Source organism: Gossypium hirsutum, chromosome A05 (assembly GCF_007990345.1).
Source record: "Gossypium hirsutum isolate 1008001.06 chromosome A05, Gossypium_hirsutum_v2.1, whole genome shotgun sequence".
Classification (NCBI taxonomy): domain Eukaryota; kingdom Viridiplantae; phylum Streptophyta; class Magnoliopsida; order Malvales; family Malvaceae; genus Gossypium; species Gossypium hirsutum.
This window is the reverse complement of record NC_053428.1, coordinates 42590817-42614598: the sequence shown is the minus strand read 5'-3', so window position 1 is coordinate 42614598 and position 23782 is coordinate 42590817. Positions and strand designations below refer to the sequence as shown.

Genomic DNA, 23782 nt, shown 5'->3' with positions numbered 1-23782 from the left:
AAGGAAAATCGAAATTTAGGCTAAAATCAGCAAAATACCAAGTTGTGGACAAAATGGTAAAAATGACCATTTCCGCGTATGAGGTAAGTTCATATGTAAATAGTGTAATATAATTGTTATTTTAAATGATTTAATGCTATTTATACGATATAATGATTGTTATCATGCAATTCTATGCTTTGTGGTCGTTGTTGGACAACATGCAAAAATTTTATGAATTATGTGAAAAATGTGAAAGACTATCGAAGTATCGTCATTAGTATTCCAAGGAGAACGGTAAAGGAGTACGAACGAGGAAAGTCCCGCTGAACCTTAGGAATAGATTAGGATATTTGGGCATCTGAACTCGTTGAGTTGAGTCCGAGTTCACTTATGGATGAGAATGTCCGAACTCGTTGAGTTGAGTCCGAGTTCACTTATGGATGCGAATGTCTGAACTTATTGAGTTGAGTCCGAGTTCGTGAAATGTAACTAGGCATCCGAAATGTAACACCACAAACCTGGCCCAGACGTTATGGCCAGATCTGACGTGTCACATGGACTTACGACTTAGTATGCATTCGCCTGTTTAAGTGATTGGGGTGGTCTTTGTAAAAACAGCGGTTGAATGAAAAGCAGGTTTATCAATCTTTAGGCTATCCATTTTTTGTGCTTGTTGAGTCTTGAAAACATTCATTAATTTTGAAAACCCGCGTAGCCTAACACTAGCAGTTTCGTCATAGTATAAATATAATTAGAAAATAAAACCATAGCGGAAAAAGAAATTTAAATTGCGGCCTTATTACAACTTAAAACCCAGAATTAAATCAGAATATAAAAATAATAAAAATAAACTAACTTAGAAAAACCAACTTTGCAGATGATGTGACCACTCCGAATCCCTCACAGCTCCAAGCCCACTATGATTGGGGATTTCCTATAGAGAAGAAAATAAAGTGTGAGCTCAGTAAACTCAGTGTGTAACATAACCCAATCATGGCCCAAAACAGATCAAACCTCAGAGTCAGACTTATCTGGGCCTTGGCCCAGTACAGAAATCAGAATGAAACCCATAGGCCCATAGGAGATACAGAACAAATATATCATGAATGCAGAAATCCCAACCTACAGCCATCCATAACACCCCTGTACCAGCTTTACACCATGTGGGGAGACTACTCGACCCACCCAACTACTACACACCACAGAAATTGCAGTGAGGCTGCCAGATATTGTGACGAAGTCACCAGATACAGATATTGTGGCTAGGCCACCAGAACAGATATATATATGTGGCGAAGCCACCAGATTGCAGCGAGGCTGCCAGATATTGTGACGAAGTCACCAGAACATATATATGTGGTGAGGCCACCAGATTGCAGCGAGGCTGCCAGAACGCTTCCTCCATCAACATAGACCCATGTCCCATGCAACAGAAATAATATGTCATCGCATACGTATACAGAAACAGAACATCATGCTTTTCAGAAAAAAATAACCCTAGGGGTAAAATCGTAATTTTGCATGCATAAGGGTATTTCAGTAATTATTACCTATTGCTAAGGTTTCATGCTCATTCTAACGTTTACCAAGTAATCAAAAGTACTTACCTCGTCTTTTTACCAAAGTGGGCTCGTTGGCGCATTGGCCCGTTTTCGACCTATTAAGCCCAAAAATACCGTTGTGCACGAAAATGCACACTCTGCACTCTAATCATCCAAATGCACCATATTCATTAACAACTGTCTCACTAGCGCTTGCACGCTTGTGAGTTCACAAAATACCAACGTTTCGGTATTTCGGCTTTTACCGATTCAGTCTAAGGAAGGGTGTTGTTTACACACCTGGTTGATGACGATTGATGGCGATATCTCCCACGCGATAATCCTACAATCGATTACTAACACATTAGACTTACGAATTAATGATAACTAACATAAATCCACGTCAACTACCCAATCATCACATAAGTTAGTCATTTACGCACGAGGGGCAAAATAGTCATTTTACCTTCTAGGGGTAAATCGGTAGTCCTACCCTACAGGGGTATTTTAGTAATTCTACAACTTATCCACTTGGGCCTACGAACCCATTGGGACCACTGACCCATTTCAGCCCATCGCGGCCCGAAATAGCCGTCCTACTGCTAGAGTAATGAGAAATACACACCTAATAGGAGACTGCAGTTAATCTGCGCTCCAAACACTCTTAGCTGACGCCCAACCCAAACGAGCACGTCACAAAATGAAAGGGATCAGCCAAGAAGGGTATGCCTACTCTCCTCATGGTTTGCTCTATTTAAAGCCAGCTCTCCATCTACTCTTATGTTAGCTTCCCGATGTGGGATCCCTCCATCACCAGAGTTTAAAACCAACACTAACTCTTGCCGTCCCAACATAGCAAAATAATCAACCTTTGCGTGCCAAGGGATTCGAACCAAAGTCCTCTCACATGCCAACTCACGCCACCACCACTAGGCCATCAACTCATTTGTGTCATAAATCCAACACATTAAACTTTAAAGTGCACCTACTTGCTTCCAGATTTATTGAAAAGAAAAACCAAAATATATTGCAAGAGCCAAGACTTGAACCTTGGCCCCTTGCTTCCTCTAAGGCGTCACTTCCTTGTCCCCTAAGTGGCGCCACCTTTCCACTACACCACACTCCTTTTTGTGTCATCTTTTACCCCTTTACTCTTAAAAGCCCAAACGCCAATTGCATTACCTGTTCATAAAATTAAAATTCCGAAGACTACCATGGATTTAACTTAAGTTTGGGCCTTCCAAAGGCCTACTAACCTACTAAAATATATATTTTAACCAACCAGAACACACACAAATTTTAAAAATCACAGAAACACAGAAAACCAGAAAATTGGGGCTTTACAACTCTACCCTCCTTAAAGAAATTTCATCCTCGAAATTTTACCTGAATCAAACAGATGAGGATATTGTTGACACATCGCCACTTCTGGCTCCCAAGTAGCTTCCTCTCTGCCATGATTACGCCACAGCACCTTTACTAGCGGAACGGATTTCCTCCTCAAAATCTTAACATCTCGATCCAAAATCTGTACAGGCTCTTCCTCAAAAGTCAAGTCTGTTTGGACCTCGATCTCTGCAACTGGCACAACATGAGTAGGGTCAAAACGATACTGCCTTAACATGGAGACGTGAAAGACATCATGACTCCTATTCAACTCTGGAGTTAGCTCCAACTGATAAGCCACTGGACCCATTTGCTTAAGAATCCGATAAGGCCCAATGAATCACAGACTTAACTTGCCTTTCCTCCCAAACCTTAATATTTTCTTCCAAGGCGAAACCTTCAAGAAGACCATATCACCCACAGAGTACTCAATTTCCTTGTGCTTTAAATATACATATGACTTCTGTCTATCAGATGCTTCCTTCAACCGGTCTCTAATCAACTTGACCTTATCCTCAGTATCTACCACCAACTCAGGTCCAAGACCTATCGTTCACCCAACTCGGTCCAACAATTAGGTGTACAACATCTTCGCCCATACAGTGCCTCATAAGGAGCTATTCGAATACTTTCCTGATAACTGTTGTTGTATGCAAACTCTGCCAACGGTAAGTAATCTTCCCAACTGTCTCGAAAGTCGATAACGCCTCCCCTCAACATGTCTTCCAGAATCTGAATAACTCTTTCTGACTGACCAACAGTCTGAGGATGAAAGGCTATACTAAAGTTCAACCACGTACCCAACGCCTCATGCAACTTTTGTCAAAACCGAGATGTGAATCTAGGATCTCGATCAGAAATAATCGACACTGGCACTCCTTGAAGTCGCACTATTTCTACCATATACAATTTGGCTAACTTCTGAAGTGAATAATTAGTGCGGACAGGTATGAAATGAGCAGATTTGGTCAACCTATCCACAATTACCCAAATCGAGTCCTTCTTCGACGGTGTCAAGGGTAACCCAATCACAAAATCCATGGTTACCCTCTTCCACTTCCAAAGTGGTACTTTTACTGGCTACAAAAGTCCGGAAGGTAATTGATGTTCAGCTTTCACTTGCTGACAAGTCAGGTATTTGCCCACAACTTCCGTTACCTCTCGCTTCAATCCAGGCGACCAATACAACTACTTTAAGTCGCGATACATTTTACTCCCTCCAGGATGCATAACACACAGACCTCCATGAGCTTCTTTTAGAATTGCTTGCCTCAAATCAGAGTCCTTCGGAATACAAACGCTACCTCGGTAACATAGAACTCCCTCACTGTTCAGTCTGAACTCAGAAGTATCCCCATTCTTAACCTTCCAGAATCGAGAAACCAGGGACTCATCCCTCAACTGTTTTTCCTTAATCTCATCCACCCAAGTCGGCCTAACTTGCAGTTCTGCTAACAGACTACCGTCGTCATACAGACTCAAACGAGCAAACATGGCTCTCAGATCAGATACAGTTCTATGACTTAGGGCATCAGCCACCACATTAGCTTTGCCTGAGTGATACTCAATCGCGCAGTCATAATCCTTAAGCAACTCTATCCATCTCCGCTGCCTAAGGTTCAGCTCCTTCTGAGTTAGCAAATACTTAAGACTCTTATGATCTATGTATATAATACACCTTTCTCTATACAGGTAATGTCTCCAAATCTTAAGCGCAAAGATTACCGCTGCTAACTCCAGATCATGAGTAGGATAGTTAACTTCATGTGGTTTAAGCTGTCGCGATGCATAAGCAACCACTTTACCCTCTTGCATCAGCACACAGCCCAACCCTACATGTGATGCATCACTGCATATGGTAAAATCTTTTCCAGACTCCGGCTGAATCAGTACAGGTGCCTCGGTCAGAACTTTTTTTAGCTTCTCAAAAGATTCTTGTTGTTTCTCAGTCCAAACAAACGGTACTCCCTTTCTTATAAGCTTTGTCAAAGGCGCTGCCATCACAGAAAATCCTTCCACAAGCCTTTTATAGTACCCAGCTAAACCCAGAAAACTTTGAATTTCTGACACTGATCTCGGTGGCTTCCATTCCAGGATCGCTTCAATCTTTCGAGGGTCCACCTTGATCCCTTCAGTAGAGACAACATGCCCCAAGAAAGTTACCTCTCTCAACCAGAACTCACACTTACTGAATTTCGCATAAAGCTCCTTCTCCCTCAGCACTTGCAGCACAATATGAAGATGCTCATCATGTTTCTCCTCAGTTTTAGAATAAACTAGAATATCATCGATAAAGACGACCACAAATCGATCCAAGTATGGCTGGAACACTCGATTCATCAGATCCATAAATGCCGCAGGTGCGTTCGTCAATCCAAATGGCATAACCAAGAACTCATAGTGACCATACCGAGTTTTCAATATCGTCTTGTGAATATCCACCTTCTTAACCCTCAACTGATGATACCTAGATCGAAGGTCAATCTTGGAAAATACTGAAGCTCCTCTAAGTTGGTCGAATAAATCATCGATTCTCGGCAGTGGGTACTTGTTCTTAATTGTCAGTTTGTTCAACTGCTGATACTCGATACACATCCACATTGACCCATCTTTCTTCTTTACGAACAACACTGGTGCTCCCCACGGAGACACGCTTGGTCTAATGAAGCCTCTATCCAATAACTCTTGAATTTGGGCTTTCAGCTCCACCAACTCCTTCGGTGCCATCCTATAAGGTGCAATGGACACCGGTGCCGTTCTAGGCAACAAGTCGATTCCAAACTCAACCTCTCGGTTCGAGGGCAAACCCAGAAGCTCCTCTGGAAAAACATCTTGAGAATCCTTGACGGTTCTAACTTTATCCACTGTCAAATCCTCAGTTTCTGATTGGCTTACAAATGCCGAATAAGCCTCACATCCCTTTCGAATCCACTTCTTGGCTCTCAATGCCGACACCACATTAGACAGATAATCCCTACGCTCGCCTATCACCAAAACCTCCTCATCCTTTGTGGTCTTTAACATCATTCGCTTAGCAGCACAATCCAGAGTAGCCCTATGTTTAACAAGCCAATCCATTCCCAAAATGAGATTGAATTCTCCGAAAGGTAGCTCCATCAGATCTCCAGAGAAAACTTTTCCTTGAGTTTCTATAGGCACATCTCTATACAGTTTATCTACCCTAACCAAGTGACCCAAAGGACTTAGTACAGATACCCCACTCACGGTCTCCTCAGAGCGCACACCCAGCCACCCAGATATAGCACATGCAATATATGAATGGGTAGATCCAACATCTATCAACACAGTGTATGGCATACTGGAAATCAAAAACGTACCAGTTATGACGTCAGGTGCATCACCCTCTTCTCGGTGACGAGCTGCATACACCAACACCGGCTGACGAGCCTCAGCAAATCCAGCACCTCTGTCAGGCGCTCTTCTTCCTCGACCATTTCCATTACCACCTCTCTCTTGCTCACGTCCTCTCGGAAACTGTGGTCCATCCCTCACTGGTTGAGTGACCCTCTGCTCTAAAACTTGAACCTGATTTGGTTCCTGGGGACAATCCTTAACCCTATGTTCCATAGATCCACATTGGAAACAAGCACCAAATGTTTCCAACACTTGCCCATATGGATCTTCCCACAATTCCTACAACCTTGCGGTCTAACAGCATTCATCGATACTGCTCGAACTGGCTTCATTACCCTTGCTCTCTTAACATTACTGTTCATACCACCTGAAAGTCCTGAATCTCTCCTAAAATGGTTCTGATCTTTCTCACGATTCCGTCTTTCTGTATGCTTCACTTCCTCAGCTATCTTAGCTTTCTCCACTAAAGCAGCGAAGTTACGCTCCCTCTGCGGATCAATTAGCACCCTAAGTTCATCTCTCAGACCATCCTTGAAGCGTACAGTACGCTCATACTCTGTAGCTACAATCCCAGAAGCATATCGGCTCAGTCTTAGAAACTCAAACTTATACTTAGCCACTGACTTACTCCCTTGGACCAGGTTCAGAAATTCTTTCCAGCGAGCGTCCACATAACTAGCCCCAACATACTTTCCTTTGAAGGCTGTCTTAAACAGCTCTCAAGTTACACTGTCAGCAGGAGTTTCATCTCTCACCGTGAGCCACCACTGATAAGCCTCCTCCCTGAGTAACGATATGGCTCCCTTCAGCTTCTGCTACACAGAGCAGTCCAGATCATCCATAATCCGCTCTATGGCTTCTAACCAATACTCAGCCACATTCAGAGCTACACCAGACACGCCCCTAAATATCTCTACTCCATTGGCCCAGAGCCGCTCAGAAATAGACCCCCGAATTTTGTTTCCCGTACTTGCCCCAGCAACCCTTTCCAAAATTCGGAGCATTGCCTGGGATAGAGCATCATCCTCGGCACCTCGATCATGAGACTCTACCTCCGTTACCGGTGGTACCGGTGCATCTGCTGCCAGCACATGTCCTGAAGATGAAGATTCAGCCTGAGCATTACCTCGGCCACGTCCACGGCCTCTTCCACGAGCTGCTCGTGTACTCATTTCGTATTATCTGATTAAGAATTTTATGAATCAGTTTAATATTTCAGTGTTTATTACAGATGTCTTATGAATAACAGTAAGTCAGAATTTGAGTTTGTTTCCTTTTGCGGTAGCCTAGCTACAGTCTCAGTCTACTTATCAGAGTTTCTATAGTTCCAGTGTTACCCTAACTAAAGTACCATGATAAGGTTTTGTACAAGCATATAACAGATATTTTAAAAACAATCAGAAAAGCTCAGAAAACTTACAGACTTGGGCCAGAGATTCGGTGTGCCACCTTCTAAAAAACCTAATTTTAGAAAACCGATTTTAATCTTTAAAATCATCTATTTGTAAAGAGAAAATATTGGAAACATTCTCGAAAGTAATTTATAATCAAGTTCCAAAAAAAATGATTTTCGAAAACCTTTATTCAGTGTTTCTTTACAAACTCCCATTTTTAAACCCATTCCACAGTCGAGTTGTTGCAACTTGGCCTAATACCACTAAATGTAACACCCCAAACCCAGCCCAGACGTTATGGCCAGATCTAACGTGTCACATGGACTTACAACTTAGTATGCATTCGCTGGTTTAAGTGATTGGGGTGGTCTTTGTAAAAACAGCGGTTGAATGAAAAGCCGGTTTATCAATCTTTAGGCTATCCATTTGTTGTGCTTGTTGAGTCTTGAAAACATTCATTAATTTTGAAAACCCGCGTAGCCTAACACTAGTAGTTTCGTCATAGTATAAATATAATTAGAAAATAAAGCCATAGCGGAAAAATAAATTTAAATAGTGGCCTTATTACAACTTAAAACCCAAAATTAAATCAGAATATAAAAATAATAAAAATAAACTAACTTAGAAAAACTAACTTTGTAGATGATGTGGCCACTCCGAATCCCTCACAGCTCCAAGCCCACTATGGTTGGGGATTTTCTGCAGAGATGAAAATAAAGGGTGAGTTCGGTAAACTCAGTGTGTAACATAACCCAACCATAGCCCAAAACGGATCAAACCTCAAAGTCAGACTTATCTGGGCCTTGGCCCAGTATAGAAATCAGAATGAAACCTATAGGCCCATAGAAGATACAGAACAAATATATCATGAATGTAGAAATCCCAACCCAGAGCCATCCATAACACCCCCGTACCAGCCTTAAACCATGTGGGGAGACTACTCGACCCACCCAACTGCTACACACCACAGAAATTGTAGCGAGGCTGCCAGATATTGTGATGAAGTCACCAGATATAGATATTGTGGCTAGGCCACCAGAATAGATATATATATATGTGGCAAAGCCACCAGATTGCAGCGAGGCTGCCAAATATTGTGACGAAGTCACCAGAACAGATATATGTGGCGAAGCCACCAGATTGTAGTGAGGCTGCCAGAACGCTTCCTCCATCAATATAGACCCATGTCCCATGCAATAGAAATAATATGTTATGGCATACGTATACAGAAACAAAACATCATGCTTTTTAGAAAAAAATAACCCTAGGGGTAAAATCATAATTTTGCATGCATAAGGGTATTTCAGTAATTATTACCTATTGCTAAGGTTTCATGCTCATTCTAATGTTTACCAAGTAATCAAAAGTACTTACCTCGTCTTTTTACCAAAGTGGGCCCGTTGGCCCATTGGCCTGTTTTCGACCTATTAAGCCCAAAAATACCGTTGTGCATGAAAATGCACACTCTGCACTCTAATCATCCAAATGCACCATATTCATTAACAACTGTCTTACGAGCGCTCGCAGCTCGCGAGTTCACAAAATACCAACATTTCGATATTTCGACTTTTACCGATTCAGTCTAAGGGAGGGTGTCGTTTACACACCTAGTTGATGACGATTGATGACGATATCTCTCACGTGATAATCCTACAATCGATCACTAACACATTAGACTTACGAATTAACGATAACTAACATAAATCCACGTCAACTACCCAATCATCACAGAAGTTAGTCATTTACGCACGAGGGGCAAAATAGTCATTTTACCCTCCAGGGGTAAATCGGTAGTCCTACCCTACAGGGGTATTTTAGTAATTCCACAACTTATCCACTTGGGCCTATGGACCCATTGGGACCACATGGCCCATTTCAGCTGATTGCGGCCCGAAATAGCCGTCCTACTGCTAGAGTAATGAGAAATACACACCTGTTAGGAGACTGCAGTTAATCCGCGCTCCAAACACTCTTAACTGGCGCCCAACCCAAACGAGCACGTCACAAAACGAAAGGGATTAGCCAAGAAGGGTATGCCTACTCTCCTCATGGTTTGCTCTATTTAAAGCTAGCTCTTCATCTACTCTTATGTTAACTTCCCGATGTGGGATCCTTCCATTACCAGAGTTTAAAACCAACACCAACTCTTGCCGTCCCAACATGAAATGTGTAATATCTGGTCTTCTTTAGTGAAAGGTCTAACGTGAAATTTGTGATGGCAGAACTAGTTGTGGGAAATGATATTTGAAATGTGTAATATCTGAGTGTGACAGTTACGGCTGGACAGATTTAACAGTTTCTTCTGAGATGTTCTATGTATTTATCCGTTCTCAGAAAAAAATTTCTATGGTTGTTGATCTTTTGAAGAAATTCTTGTTATATGGGAATGTTTTCTAATCCTGGTGTTAGATGGATGCATTGGTAGTCCGACTGGTTTATAATTTGTATTACTGTATTTCCTCGGGCATTTTATTACATTTTGTCTGATAAGAATTGATGAGAGGATATGTATGATATTATGATACTGTTTCTTCTACTTAATGCTCCATTTGATATATATGTATGGGAAGATACATTGTTCGTGTTATATTTGATTTCAATGGGATTAAATGATGTTTTCTTCTGCACTTCTTTTCTCTGAGGAATTTTCGAGATCTTCTATATTTTCCTATAAGTTAGGTTTTTGATTTTCTAGCATAGTATGGTATCTTGGATTTCTTTATTCTGGGTTTCTCAATCTTGGATTTCTTTATTCTGTTTTCTTGTTATCTTTATTCCATAATTTGCCAATTACGACTTATGTTCAAAGTGCACTCTTCAGCTCGTGATAATCATGACAAGCATGACTATACTTTTGATTTGATCTTGGTAATGTGGTGATTTTAATATTGGAATTTCTCAAATTTTCGTGTAAGGATTTGACAACAGTAAAGGCATAAGTGATAAAAGTGAAAGTTTAAATCGGTATGGTGGATTACTTCTCTCAAGTAAGTCAATTATAATTAATGACTTCAATTGTGATATTTTGGTTACTTAAGCTAATGCAATTGAGATGGTTTTGATTAGCGTAAGAAATGAATAGTAAAGGGCTGCATGATAAATTGTTTAGTAACTAGAAGAAAGGATTACTTGAAATGTCATTCAATGATGTTTAGATCGACTCGGGTGTTTAATCTGTGTGAATTATTTATTTGAAAGATTTCATATGACAATTATGCCAGGATCATTTTTTTAAGTCTGATAATAGAATTTCATTTCTTTACGAGTAAAAGGCAAATAGTCTGAACGAGAAGTGTATATCTCTTAGAAAATTTTGATATGAATTGAAGCTATTAAGAATGATAAAGTTTTCATCTTACGAAAGCTGGAAAGTTTATTACATGTTAGCAAAGTTTGGACAGATGAGAATATTGCTAACCAAAACATCTGAACTGGACTAGTTTACATTGAGTAAAGATTTCCTAATTTTCAGTAATGCACTGTTGTATGAATGGTGATGTGTTTCTTGAAAATAATGTAATATGATAGTTTGGAGAATTGGATGTCACAGAAAATTTGAATTGTTGATGGGGTTAAAGTCGAGTATCAGGATCTACCAGAATTTATCTTTGCTAGTATTGATATTAGGATGAGAATGAGAAGGATTATTTTCGAGGCTATATCAGAATTATATTTCCGTAGCGGAAAGAGGAAAATGTGATAGTGAGTAGTAAACTAAAAGAGTACAGTGAGGATCAACTTCTGATGTTGAATTTCAGATTCGATCTGATTCATGGTATTATTATTCCGAGGCTTATACAGAAAGAATTGTATGAAGCTTACAGTGAAAATTTGCCTATTCATTCAGAGAGTAATGACATGTACTGTAATTTGATTCAGATGTTATTGGATTGTGATTTATCGATGATGAAAATTTGTATGATTATTTTGGAAGAGTGCATGTCCCTTTGATTGTTGGATTTCTTGGAATTCTAGTCTCCATTAACCAAATTGAGATCTGGGTTTTATGTCAAGATGACAAGGGAAGCTGAGAAGGGTTGAAAATTTAAGAACAATTTAGAGATGAGTCCGTAGGCTTTCAGAATATATGAGAAATTAAAGAGATATATTGGAGGCACCGCCTGAGTGAAAGTTCTTTGGCACCGAATATGAAATTGAGGAATCTAAATGAAGACCACTTTTCCGGTAAGATTTTCAGGGACAAAAATCCCTAATGGGGGGAGAGTTGTGACATCTCGAATTAGGGCCTAATCAGAATAGTGGTTTTGGGACCACAAATCCGAGATAGAAATAATTATTTTGAGGGCCAAAATTTGGCTTATATAGCCTCATAGGAACGGCGTCGTTTTGGCTTAAAATAATAAGCTTCAAAATAGTGTTGTTTCAAGGCTGAGAATCCGCGCGTTAACCCGTGACCTGGGGAGGATCTGCGCGTTTTTGGTGAATGGGCGAATAGCCCAATTGGTCCTTCCCATTTTTAATATTTATAATTTTATTTTATTTTTATTATAATTTGGCCCTGACCTTTTATTCTTGTTTTAATTTAATCCTAGCTGCTATAATAAGGCCTATTTTGGGAACGACGTCGTTTTGGGATTAGGGTCAAATTGCCCAGTGAGTCCCTCGGCTTTTAGTGCGTGTTTCAATTGGGTCTAAAATTCATTTTTTTTATTTTAAAATTAACCCTAGAGTTTGATTTTTATTCCATTTTAGTCCATTTTAATTTTTTTATAGAATTTATTTATTTTGAATATTTTATATATTATTTATTTTTACTATAAACATTGTTTACATATAAAAAATTATTATATATATTATTTTTCATATTTTATTATACATTTTATTTATATTCTTTATAATATATTATATCATTTTATTATATATATGATTCATTATATTTTTTTTATTTTTTATTATATATTTTATTATTTTATTATTTTATTATTTTATTATTTATTATTATGTACAATTTTTAATTTTTTTTAAATAATACATATATCATTATTAAATATTTAGTATTTCATATGTTATATTCTAAAATTTATTATAAAATTTTGATCATATTTAACATATTATTATTTTTATAAATGTATATTAAATTACTACATCATATAGTATATTTTTTTTAAAAAAAAGTTCTCCTTTATTATTTATATATTGTTTTAAAATTTGTATTTAGTCTTATCTTTTTCTTTTCTTTTGACTTTTGTTATATATTCATAATTTGTTTATTTATTTTTGTATCATTTTGCATTTATTTAGTATTGTTTTAATATGTTAATTTTATCTTATGAATTACTTGTTATTTTTATGTTATTTATTGTTTTATATATTTGCGTGGAAATTTATGTTGTTATATTTGAATGAAATATTATTATTATATATATTATATAATTTATATTGTTATATCCATTGTTTTTTATGTTGTATTTTGCATAAAATGTTAATGCATGTATGTTTATGTTATTTATGATTACATCTGCACGAAATGTTAATGTATGTTATATAATTTATGTCGTTATTTATCATTTTCTATATTATATTTGCACGAAATGTTAAAGTATGTATCATATAGTTTATATTGTTTAGTATTGATATCTTGTAATATGTTAAATGCATCATTATTATAAAAAATTTATATTTTAATCTAAAAGAATTTTAAAAATGAGGCAATGTTTTTGGTATTTAGGAATTCGGGAAGTAGTGCCCTAACATGCTGGGTTACAATTTCTCGTTTGTCTACATGTCTAAAAAATATCCTTCTAAATAGATTTTGTAAATCACGATATGATTTCGGTTACAAAAGTTTAGGAATATCGTGTCCAATCATGCTGGATGTGATGTTTGTACTCTTTTGGAGCAAAGGAATCTTGATTTTCAACTCAAATTATTACGGTTTTAAAAACGATCTTATTTCTAAATTCCTTCAAACTTTTGACATTAAGATAGAAAACTATTCAATTTGGTACCAATTTTGGGCGCTGCGAGGGTGCTAATCCTTCCTCGTACATAACCGACTCCCGAGCCTATTTTCTCATAATTTCGTAGACCAAAATGTTTTATAAGGTGATCCACTCACACCTAAAAAGGTTGGTGGCGACTCCCATTTTAGAAATACCCCCCTTAAAAAATGGTTTCGACATGGTGAATAAAAGTTTGAGACCGTGGTTGCTGTCTTCTCTTTTTAAGGAAGTTGATTCTAGGTTGTCTTTAATTGGTTTTATATCCTTTTTGAAAGCTGACAAGAATGGGAATAAGATGGCAAAGGCGTTGGCGGGTGCGGGTCTGAAAAGGCAAGGTATGTTCAAGTCATGGTCGTGATCTAAGGTGCATTTATTGTGTGGTGTTAGAATGTAATATCCTGATTTTGGGCCTAGTCGGAATGGTGGTTTCGAGACCACAAATATGAGATAGAAATAATTATTTTATAATTATTTTGAGGTCTATGATATGATTGCATGATTGTGTGAAAATTTCGTGAAGAAATTTTATGCATAAAGTGCTTAATTTGAAAAGGGACTAAATTGAATAAATTGCAAAACTTGTGTTCTAGAAGCATTTTGTATAAAATTGAATTAGATTATTAATTATAAGTCCTTAAAGAGTAATTTTACCAATTTCTAAAAAAATTTTGGACAAAAATGGGCTTGGAAGGGTAAAATTTTAAAGAATAGTAAAAAGGGCAATTTGGTCATTTAAGGGTAAAATGAATTAAAAGACAAATTTTAAAACCCAAATGTGTCCATCTTCAACCCCATGGCCGAATATAGCAAGGATAAACCATGGCTAGGGTTTTTCAAGCTTCCAAGCTCGATTGTAAGTCTGTTGTAGCCTCGTTTTTAATGTTTTTTTTTACGTTTTTGGAGTCCTGGTAACTTGATTTAGCTTATGCTAGCAATAATTTAACCTAGGGTTTATATTTGGAAAAATACTCGTAGGTGAAATTTGTGTATTTTGGTGTTTTATGATAGAATATGAGGTTTTAAATTATGTTAGACAACTTGCGCTACTCGGTTTTAAGTGAAAACGAGAAAAAGTGCTTAATCGGTAAAAATACCTAATAGTCATAAGTACATGTTAGAGTGAGAATTTGATGTTACCATAGAAGGGAAAAATTATCAACATGTCATAAAACATTAGAAAATAGGTTGAAGTTTAATTTACGAGCTTTGGGGCAAAAGTGTAAATATGCAAAAGTTTAGGGGCAAAACTATAATTTTTCCAAAATATGATTTTGGGTCAATTTGAATAATGTGACTCCTAATTAGATATATTTTATATGATAGAGTAAGGAAAACTAAAATTCGGGCTAAAATGGGAAAAATACCAAGTTGTGGACGAAATGGTAAAAGTAGCCATTTTCGCATACGAGGTAAGTTCATATGTAAATGTTGGTAACATAGTTATTATTTTTAATGTTTTAATGTTATTTAAATGATATGATAATTATTATGAAATATTATACTTATGATAATTGTTGGATAATATGTCAAATTATGTGATATACTTGGAAAATGTGAAATACTACCGAGTATCGGTATCGGCATTCCGTAGAAGATGGTTGAGACACATGATTGGGAAAAAGGTCCCGTTGAACCTTAGGAATGGATTAGGATACAAGTGACATGTCACTAGGATATTTGGGCATCCGAACTCGTTGAGTTGAGTCCGAGTTCACTTATGGATGCGAATGTCTGAACTCGTTGAGTTGTGTCCGAGTTCGAGAGATGTAACTAGGCATCCGAGCTCGTTGAGTTGAGTTCGAGTTCACTTATGGATGCGAACGCCCGAGCTCTTTGAGTTGAGTCCGAGTTCACTTATGGACGGGTTACATGGTAGCTTGGCTACATATGTGGCACTTATGCGCAAACTTTCCATGTATCCGAATTATATTCCGATGTGTTCAACGAGAAAAATTCTACTCAAATGGAGGAATACTCGAGATGAAAGGGACGTATTGGTAAGTGTTGTGAAATGGATACTTTGAACAGATATGTACTTAACCCTGGGGTTGAAAACTCGATATAACAACAATATGGTAAGATGATAAATGAAAATATGATATGAATGTCTTGGTGATGATTATGCAAATGATGTTTTATGTTTGCTTATATGGTTATGTTACTTGCTATTTGCATGTGAACTTACTAAGCATTTATGCTTACTTCCTCCTTTTCATTCCTTGTAGTTTTGACAAGCCAGCTCAGAAATCGGGAACGGTCGGAGGCTCGCTCACACTATCCGTGTATCATCTTGGCATAATGGCTTGTATATTTTGAGCATGGCATGTATAGCATTAAACCATTTTGTGTATATGGTCTTATGATATGGTTATTGAGTGGTATGGAAATGCTTGGTAATGATTAGCGATTGGAATGGCTAATCATGATCATATTTGGTGTTATGTATGCTAAATTGCTAGCTAATCAATGGAAACCATGAAATAGGTAAAATTTACCATAAATAGATTCAGACACCAGCAGTGATGTGAGTTTGAAAAATCTTAAAAATAGTAGAGATATAATTAGATGATGAATAAAACATAGAATTGAACAATTATGAGTCTATTTTCATATGGATGGAACAAAACAGGTATATGAGCTATATTTTATGAGATGTTTAAATTTTTGTGAAACAGGGCCAGATCAATTTTTGGATCCCCTATTCTGACTTTAAAAATTCATCATAAATTGTACACAAATAATTAGAAGTTATGCTTTATATTTACAAATTCCTTATTGAGTCTAGTTTTATTAGAAAGAAACGGCATAGTCATTGAAACTCTTTACAGGGAGATATCTAATTCGTAATACATAGAGGTCAGAGCAGTCAAACCCTAAAACAGGGTAGACTTTAACTAAGAAACTGTACTAATTGGCTCAACCAAAAATTCTAGAAAAAAATTAGTAAATATATATATGAGTCTAGTTTTAGGAAAAATTTACAGAATTGGATTTCGAGTTTCGGAACTCGAGATATGAATTTTTAAGCAACTGTGATGCAGATTGTTAGCTTGACTGGAAATTTTAAAAATAAATTATTTGAGCTGTTTAAGTAATGAATTAAGTCTGTTAACACCTCGTTTTTGACTCTGGCGATGGTCAATGGTACGGGGCATTACATTTGGTGGTATCAGAGCAGGTTTAGTCTGTTCTCGGACTAACTTAGCATGTGTAAAAATTAAGCTATACATGCCACTGATCTGTGATAGTGTGATGTCTTCCGACGCATATAAGTACCGTCTTATTTAGACAGGGTACTCTCCAACCGAGCTACGCTGACCATGTTCAATGTTATGTGAAGGTATTTGAGTAAAGTTATGATTATGATAAGTCTCGGTTCAGAAAAGTATGAATAAAAGTTTATGATACATATGTGATAATATGTGAGATGAAAGTTCATGTTGTGATAAATATCCATATTTGCTTAATGCTCATATGATGTAGTGTATGTGGCTTACTTGATAAGATGAACGGAATAAATAGAAAGCAATAGAGGTATGAATAAAGGTCATAATATCATGATACGAATGAAAATGTTCTTGTCTTGATTGGACGTTGAATGTTGATGAATGTTAATGATATACAATTTTTATGAGATAAAGGATATAATGAAATGAACTTTCTATGTTAAATTGTTGGACTGAATTATATGATTGTAATGATATGTATATGATGATGCACGAAATGAAAGTTGTGATTTTGATGCAAATATCTATGTTTGTTTAGCCTTATATGATGTCATGAGCGTGAATTAATTTAATTAAATGAATGGATAAGTAAAGCTATCTAGAAAACATAGAATGTATGCATAAGTATATTGTCTAAATGGGACAATAGGAAAATTGGTGTAAGCCAACATGAATGTTGCATTGCCTGAATGAATAACATGATTTTGATGATGTTGCTATAATGATAGAAGTTGTTTCATATGTGTATGTATAAGAAAGTCGAGTCAGAGGTCCTACAACCCCTCCCCCTTACCGAAGTGGTACTCATAATGGAATTTCATGAGATTTGTATTGAATAAGTTTCCGGTTGAGAACTCAAAGAGTTCAGTGATAGAATAATTATAAGTATGATCAGGGATTGAAAATGAGCTGATAAGTAAAGTCAGAGCTAGTAAAGTATCGGATTGATATAAAGATTATTGGAATTATGCACTGTCCCAGTTAGAGAAGGAATTCTCTTTGGTAAATCGAATTACTCAGGTGCAAGGTCGAGAAAAGTGTAAATCGAAATTTATTCAGAACTGGCCTTCTTTAGTGAATGGTTTAATATGAAATTTGTGACGGCAGAACTAGTTGGGGAAATGATATTTGAAATGTGAACTATCTGAGTGTGACAGTTATGACTGGACAGATTTAGTAGTCTCTTTTGAGATGTTCTATGTGTTTACCCGTTCTCAGAAATATTTCTATGGCTATTGATCTTCTGAAGGAATTCTTGTTATATGGGAATGTCTTCTAATTCTGGTGTTGGATGAAAGAATTGGTAGTCTGACTGGTTTATAATTTATATTGTTCTATTTCATCGAGTATTCTATTTCATTTCGTCTGATAAGAATTGATGAGAAAATACATATGATATTATGATTCTGTTTCTTCTACTTGATGCTTCATCTGATATATATGTATGTAAAGATATATTGTTCTTGTTATATTTGATTCCAGTGGGATTAAATGATGTTTTCTTTTGGACTTTCTTTCTTTGAAGAATTATCGGGGTATTCTGTATTTTTTCTATGAGTTTGGTTTTCGATTCTCCGGCATAGTATCGTATCTTGGGTTTCTTTATCCTGGATCTCTTTATTCTGGATTTCTTTATTCTGGGTTTCTCTATCTTGGATTTTTTTATTCGGTTTTCTTGTTATCTTTGTTCCATAATTTGTCAATTAAGACTCATGTTCGAAGTACGTTCTTCAACTCATGATAATCATGTCAAATATGACTATAAATCTAATTTGATCTTGGTAATGTGGTGATTTTAGTATTGGGATTTTTTCTAATTTCTGTGTAAGGATTTGACATCAGTAAAGGCATAAGTGATAAAAGCGCGAGTTTCAGTCGGTATGGTAAATTATTTATTTAAAAGATTTCATGTGACAATTATGTCAGGATTATTTTTCTCAAGTCTGATAATAGAATTTCATTTTTGTACTGATAAAAGAGTAAATAGTCTGAACGAGAAGTGTATATTTATTAGAAAGAGTTGGATATTAGTTAAAGTCACTACGAATGATAAGGTTTTCATCTTGTGAAAGATGAAAAGTTTATTACATGTTGACAGAGTTCGGATATATGAGAATATTGGTAACCGAAGCGTCTGAACTAGACTAGTCTACATTGAGCAAAGACTTCCTGACTTTCAGTAATGTACTGTTGTATGAATTGTGTTGTGTTTCAAGACAGTGAGGTAATGTGATAGTTTAGAGCATTCGATGTTACATAAAATCTGAGTTGTTAAAGAGGTTAAAGCCGAGCATTGGGATCTATCAAAATTATCATTGCCAGTGTTGATATTAGGATGAAAATGAGAAGGATTATTCTTGAGGCCATATCAGAATTATTTCCATGGCAGAAAGAGGAAAATGTGATGTATCCTATTGTTAAATGTTTGGCAAGATCTATAAATCATATTGGTATTGAATGAATTCCTACCCATCAGATTCATGGAATTTCAGGTCTCTTTGATTGTTTGATTTCTTGGAATTCCGGTCTCCATTAAATCAAGTTGAGATCCGGGTTTTATGTCATGATATCATGGGAAACTGAGAAGGGTTGAAAATTTAAGAACAGTTGAGAGTTGAGACTATAAGCTTTCAGATCATATGAGAAATTAAAGAGATGTATTGGAGGTATAGCCTACGTGAAAGTTCTTCGGCACCGAATATGAGATTAAAAGTGAAGACCACTTTTCCGGTAAGATTTTCGGGGACGAAAATCACTAAAGGGGTGGAGAGTTGTAATATCCTAATTTTGGGCCTAGTCGGAATGGTGGTTTCGAGACCACAAATTTGAGATACAAATAATTATTTTATAATTACTTTTAGGTCTATGATATGATTTCATGATTGTATGAAAATTTCGTGAAGAAATTCTATGCATAAAGTGCTTAATTTGAAATTAGGGACTAAATTGAATAAATTGCAAAACTTGTGTTCTAGAAGCGTTTTGCATAAAATTGAATTAGATTATTAATTAGAGGTTCTTAAAGAGTAATTTTACCAATTTCTAAAAAAATTTTGGACAAAAATGGGCTTGGAAGGGTAAAAATTTAAACAATAGTAAAAAGGGCATTTTGGTCATTTAAGGGTAAAATGAATTAAAAGACATATTTTAAAACCCAAATGTGTCCATCTTCAACCCCATGGCCGAATATAGCAAGGAGAAACCATGGCTAGGGTTTTTCAAGCTTCCAAGCTCGATTGTAAGTCCGTTCTAGCCTCATTTTTAATGTTTTTACGTTTTTAGAGTCCCGGTAACTTGATTTAGCTTATGCTAGCAATAATTTAACTTAGGGTTTATATTTGGAAAAATACCCATAGGTGAAATTTGTGTATTTTGGTGTTTTATGATAGAATATGAGGTTTTAAATTATGTTAGACAACTTGTGCTACTCGGTTTTAAGTGAAAACGAGAAAAAGTGCTTAATCGGTAAAAATACCTAATAGTCATAAGTACATGTTAGAGTGAGAATTTGATGTTGCCATAGTAGGGAAAAATGATCAGCATGTCATAAAACATTAGAAAATAGGCTGAAGTTTAATTTACGAGCTTTGGGGCAAAAGTGTAAATATGCAAAAGTTTAGGAGCAAAACTGTAATTGTTCCAAAATATGATTTTGGGTCAATTTGAATAATGTGAGTCCTAATTACACTATATTTTAAATGATAGAGCAAGGAAATTTGAAATTCGGGCTAAAATGGGAAAAATACCAAGTTGTGGACGAAATGGTAAAAGTAGCCATTTTCGCATACGAGGTAAGTTCATATGTAAATGTTGGTAACATAGTTATTATTTTAAATGTTTTAATGTTATTTAAATGATATGATACTTATTATGAAATATTATACTTGTGATAATTGTTTGATAATATGTCAAATTATGTGATATACTTGGAAAATCTGAAATACTATCGAGTATCGGTATCGACATTCCATAGAAGATGGTTGAGACACATGATTGGGAAAAAAGTCCTGTTGAACCTTAGGAATGGATTAGGATACAAGTGACATGTCACTAGGATATTTGGGCATCCGAACTCGTTGAGTTGAGTCCGAGTTCACTTATGGATGCGAATGTCTGAACTTGTTGAGTTGAGTCCGAGTTCGAGAGATGTAACTAGGCCTTCGAGCTCGTTGAGTTGAGTCCGAGTTCACTTATGGATGCGAACGCCCGAGCTCATTGAGTTGAGTTCGAGTTCACTTATGGGCGGGTTACATGGTAGCTTGGCTACATATGTGGCACTTATGTGCAAACTTTCCATGTATCCGAATTATAGTCCGATGTGTTCAACGGGTAAAATTCTTCTCAAATGGAGGAATACTCGAGATGAAAGGGACGTATTGGTAAGTGTTGTGAAATGGATACTTTGAACAGGTATGTACTTAACCCTCGGGTTGAAAACTCGATATAACAACAATATGGTAAGATGATAAATGAAAATATGATATGAATGTCTTAGTGATGATTATGCAAATGATGTTTTATGTTTGCTTATATGGTTATGTTACTTGCTATTTGCACGTGAACTTACAAAGCATTTATACTTACTTCCTCCTTTTCATTCCTTGTAGTTTTGACAAGCCAGCTCGGAAATTGGGAACGGTCGGAGGCTCGCTCACACTATCCGTGTATCATCTTGGCATAATGGCTTGTATATTTTGAGCATGGCATGTATAGCATTAAATCATTTTGTGTATATGGTCTTATGATATGGTTATTGAGTGGTATGGAAATGCTTGGTAATGATTAGCGATTGGAATGGCTAATCATGATCATATTTGGTGTTATGTATGCTAAATTGCTAGCTAATCAATGGAAACCATGAAATAGGTAAAATTTACCATAAATAGATTCAGACACCAGCAGTGATGTGAGTTTGAAAAATCTTAAAAATAGTAGAGATATAATTAGATGATGAATAAAACATAGAATTGAACAATTATGAGTCTATTTTCATATGGATGGAACAAAACAGGTATATGAGCTATATTTTATGAGATGTTTAAATTTTTGTGAAACAGGGCCAGATCAATTTTTGGATCCCCTATTCTGACTTTAAAAATTCATCATAAATTGTACACAAATAATTAGAAGTTATGCTTTATATTTACAGATTCCTTATTGAGTCTAGTTTTATTAGAAAGAAACGGCATAGTCATTGAAACTCTTTACAGGGAGATATTTGTTTCGTAATACACAGAGCTTAGAGCAGTCAAACCCTGAAATAGGGGAGACGTTAACTAATAAACTGTACTAATTGGCTCGACCAAAAATTCTAGAAAAAATTAGTAAATATATATATGAGACTAGTTTTAGGAAAAATTTACAGAATTGGATTTCGAGTTTCGGAACTCGAGATATGAATTTTTAAGCGACTGTGACGCAGATTGCTAGCTTGACTGGAAATTTTAAAAATAAATTGTTTGAGCTATTTAAGTAATGAATTAAGTCTGTTAACACCTTGTTTTCGACTCTGGTGATGGTCTCGGGTATGGGGCGTTACATAGGAGTCTTTTGTTGGAAATATTGAGGTTTTCTGGGCATAGTGCATGTTACTTTCTGTTTAGAGGTATGTTTATCAGATGGGATTAAGGGGGGTTTGTGGTAGATTGATTGTTATTTACTGTCAGTGTTCGGGTTTTGTTTGGTTGGAACTTCTTGTACCTGCTGTTTTGTTTCTGCAACAATTATATGGCTGTTGTACTCTGATTAAGCGAAAAAAGAAAAAAAACAATGTTGTTAGGGTAAGGAGGTTGATAATCATGGTCCGAATCACATCCCATAGTAGAATCACATTCATCCATAACTTTAGCCCTCACAGATTTTCCATTGCCATTGTCGAAACCATTTTTTAAAGGGATTTTTGAAAAACGGGGATTGACTTTTGAAAAACGAAAATGGGAGTCGCCACCAATCTTTTAAAGTGTGATTGGATCACTATACAAAACGCTTTGGTCTACAAAATTGTGAGAAAACAGGTTTGGGAGTCGGTTACGTTCGAGGAAGGATTAGCACCCTCATAACGCCCAAAATTGGTACCAAATTGGATAATTTTTGTCTCAATGTCAAAATTTTGAGAATATTTAAAAAATGAGGTTTCCTTATTTTCGTAATAATTCAAATTAAGAGAATCGAGATTCATTCGCTTTGAAGGAGTAATAAATATCACATCCAGCATAATTGGACACAATATCTTTAAACTTTCGTATCTGAAATCATCTTATGATTTATAAAACTCACTTAAAAAGGATATTTTAAATATTTAGATCAACAGGAAATTGCAACCCAGCATGTTAGGGCACTATTTCTCGAATTTCAAAGTATCCAAAACATTGACTTGTTCTTTTTTTTTTTAAAGTTCCTTTTTAACGACTTTTGGTTTTAAAAATAATGATATGTTTTACATATTATAAGAAATTAAATAAACCTAATTACAATATATATGCTTTATCATTTCATGCAAATATAGTAAAGTTGACGAGCAAGGATCTAAATTACCCAATTACCCAATATGCTATTATTTCATGCATGGTCATAAATAATATTATTACATACACAATACAACATGGACTATAATGAATTCAATAGTATAAATTGTATAACACATACCTAACAACATTTCATGCAAACATATCTAAATTATCATAATTAACTAATTTTATGTGAATATAAAAAGCAAGAATAAGATGATATGTGGAATTTAACTTATTAGACAATATCAAAATAAAAGAGAATCTAGAAACAAATTTAGTGTACAAAATATAAAAAATAAGCTATTTAGAAATATATTAAATAATATATAAAAAATGATAAAAGAGAACCCTTTTTTTGAAATGAAGAATACATATATATAGATTATATTTTAAAGCAAAATAACT

At 35.9% G+C, this 23782-nt stretch overlaps 1 pseudogene; it reads right to left on the bottom strand.

Annotated features, from left to right (window-relative positions):
* Positions 1-23782, bottom strand: part of LOC107961050 (uncharacterized) — a 90193-nt pseudogene that overhangs the window by 24705 nt on the left and 41706 nt on the right.